At 51.2% G+C, this 2,750-nt stretch overlaps 1 long non-coding RNA gene across 1 annotated transcript in view; it reads right to left on the bottom strand.

Moving 5' to 3' along the window:
* LOC114485829 (uncharacterized) overlaps positions 1 to 1,537 on the bottom strand; it is a 2,937-nt gene extending 1,400 nt beyond the window's left edge. Inside the window, exons 1-2 of the long non-coding RNA XR_003679113.2 lie at positions 1,495 to 1,537; positions 288 to 368 (exon numbers count right to left, since the gene is read on the bottom strand). This is a non-coding gene — a long non-coding RNA (uncharacterized lncRNA). The remainder of the gene's footprint in view (positions 1 to 287; positions 369 to 1,494) is intronic.
* Between the last annotated feature and the right edge of the window lie 1,213 nt (positions 1,538 to 2,750).

The following is a 2,750-nucleotide window of genomic DNA, read 5'->3' on the forward strand; positions in this document are numbered from 1 at the left end:
CACGGGTTGCAGGGTGGGCGCCCTCCCCCGTCATATAATACCTTCGAGCAGCAGCGTAACAACATTGCCAGTCCGTGGAATTTGTCCAGGGCGGCAGCTTACGTGGGTGCGGTGTCTTGCACATTGGTGTGGACACGTGGTCATGATTATACAGAAGCAGCAGATGTATGTGCAGACCCGCAAAAAGTTGCTGTCTCTCTGTGCGTCAGCCCCCCAGGTTGCGCTTCCTCCGCCAGTGTGCTGCTGCAGCTGCATCTTGGGCTTTCTCTCGTGAAGTATTGCTTTACCGATGCAATAGCAATGCACAGAGCCAACGGGTAGCGGTACAGGCGCACGGCGAGCGGCAGCAGAGCAAAGAAGCTGTGCCCCTGCAGGTGTAATCACAGCAGACGCACCAGTGTCAGCAGCAGCATGGTGGAGGACTAGCAGCGACAGGCTGAAACAGCAGCGGCTGCGCGTGGCAGAAGTGTATATAGAACAGGAGGCGACTCCAGAAGAGCAGCAGCAGCAGCCGTCTTCAGTCCTGAACAACTGAGCAGCAGCAGGAAGAGTCTTCCGGAGAAACGCATGCACCCAGCAGGCGTACACCAGCGTGCTCGCCCTCCAGAGTCACTGCCACACCAGCGCCCTCACTCCCTATCAGCGGCAAAAAATTAGCAGAGCAGCAGCATCCCACACTCTCACACGTATATACACATATCCACACGTCTTCTTACATGCACACACGCGTATTTCTCCTACATACATACATTTTCCTCGTTCGCACACACACACACACACACATACGTACACTCGTATTTACATAAATAGAGGTATGTGTGTATATATGCACCTAAGTATCTTCGCACTGTACACAGGCGTGTGTGAGTCCTTGCGGTGCATGGTCCACAGAGATACGTGCATGCAACAAGCAACCAACTCGGGTCGTCTGCTGTTGCTGCTGATGCCTCCCCTGCTGCTGCTTCTTCTTCTGGTGACCTCAGTAACAGCCGGCTAAAGTTGTGGTCGCTGCACCAGTGTCAGAGGCACCATGTGCAACCAGTAGCAGCGCCAGCATAACAGCAGCAGCAGCAGCCACAGCAACGCAGCAGTGGGTGGGGCAGCACGTGTCTTTTTCGAAGGAGAGTGGAGTCATATTATCCTGCCGCTGCGAGGACTTCCAGAGAGTCGCCGCCGCCGCTGCAGCTCCGGCAGAGAAAAGACATTTCGTGTGGCCCTTGCGCAGATTTTTTGCGCTGCTGCAGCGACGACGTCACGGGCGTAAAATGGAGTGCGAGGCTGCTCTGCCGCAGGGGCTACCTGTGAAGTGCCTAAAATAAAAACAGAGCTCCAGCGACACTTCCACGGTAGTACGCGTGCCTCTCTACACACAGACAAACAGTGGGGGAGAAACGTTTATAGGGACGATAATGCTGCAAGAGACTATGGGGCAGGCATGCGACAAATCTCTATGCGCCTGCACCCCACCGCAATGCATGCGCCAGCGAGAATTACCTGGAAGAGGATTGCGAACAGCAACCTGTAGCGGGCAAAGACCTGCATCATCATCAGCAGCCACAGCAGCAGCAGCATCACTGACAGCAGCAGGAGCCTCGCCAGCAACTCCATCAACCACAGCAGTGCAGTGACACAGGATCCCAAAGTATAGGAGGGGCCTCCTTACATTGCACCTGGGATCTAGTTCTGGGTCAGCTCCTGGAGAGAAGAAGCAAACACTTTTTAGTTGAGGCAATGGAGGAGAGCTTGTAATGAAAGGTTTTCTACAACCTCATTAAGGTTCATCTGTCACAATTTACCCCACACACACCTGTACCTTAGTGGAAATGCTCTTCTTACTGCCATCTAAGGCCATTCCTGCTTTGGTTCAGACTTCCCACTCCTGCATCTATACAACCATATCCTCACCATGGCAAACCCAGCACCAGACTCCACTTCCTTCCATCATGGCCTCTCAGAACCTGACCAACGAAGTTGACTATAGTGACACCCTCCTCTCAGATATTATACCTATGCCTCTACCACACACTCCATTTTGTTATCCCAAAGTTTAGTTATTCTTATAACACTTTTATAATTGTTGCCATGTCAATGAACCATCTGGGGCAGTATTCACTTTCAACAAATTGAAATTTGACTCACTTTTTAAAACTTTAAGTGAAGTAATTTTAAAAGAAAACATTATACCACTACTAAAAATAGAAAAGTGTTTCACTTGCCATAAACAGAAGGTATCTATGGAAATAAATACAGCAGGAGCCAAAAACTGTAATTAAATTTTAGCTATACTGGACCAGCCTGGGTCTCTCAGCCTGAGGCTTCTTCTAGGGGCGGTGTAGACAGAGACAAACCAAGTATGAGAAGAATTTAGAGGGCACCCTAGCATGAAAGTGAGGATTTCTTCTGATAGTAGTCAGAAGGCTGGAAAGCAAAGTGGCTTTCTTGATTCAGTGTGGTTTAGTGCTCTGTTCTTGCATAGTCCTTGTGTTAACGCTACCAATGGCAGTCCAGCAGCACATACAAGCAGCTTTCACGGGGAAGTGGGCAGGGCAAAGCTTTGCTGTCGCTCACGCAGCCTAAGCAGAGAGATAGTGCCCTCTCGAAAAGATTTGGCAGCAGCAGTGCGCCGAGAGGTTGCTGCTGCAAACGTAGTGGGACTAATTGACGGTCCTGCTGGTGTCGCTGCTGTTGTGGACGTGTATGCTGCGTGAGCTGCGGCAGCTTGCCATTCTTGCTGCTGCGCTGCAGGTGGC

Source organism: Physeter macrocephalus, unplaced genomic scaffold (genome assembly GCF_002837175.3).
Source record: "Physeter macrocephalus isolate SW-GA unplaced genomic scaffold, ASM283717v5 random_5483, whole genome shotgun sequence".
Taxonomy (NCBI): domain Eukaryota; kingdom Metazoa; phylum Chordata; class Mammalia; order Artiodactyla; family Physeteridae; genus Physeter; species Physeter macrocephalus.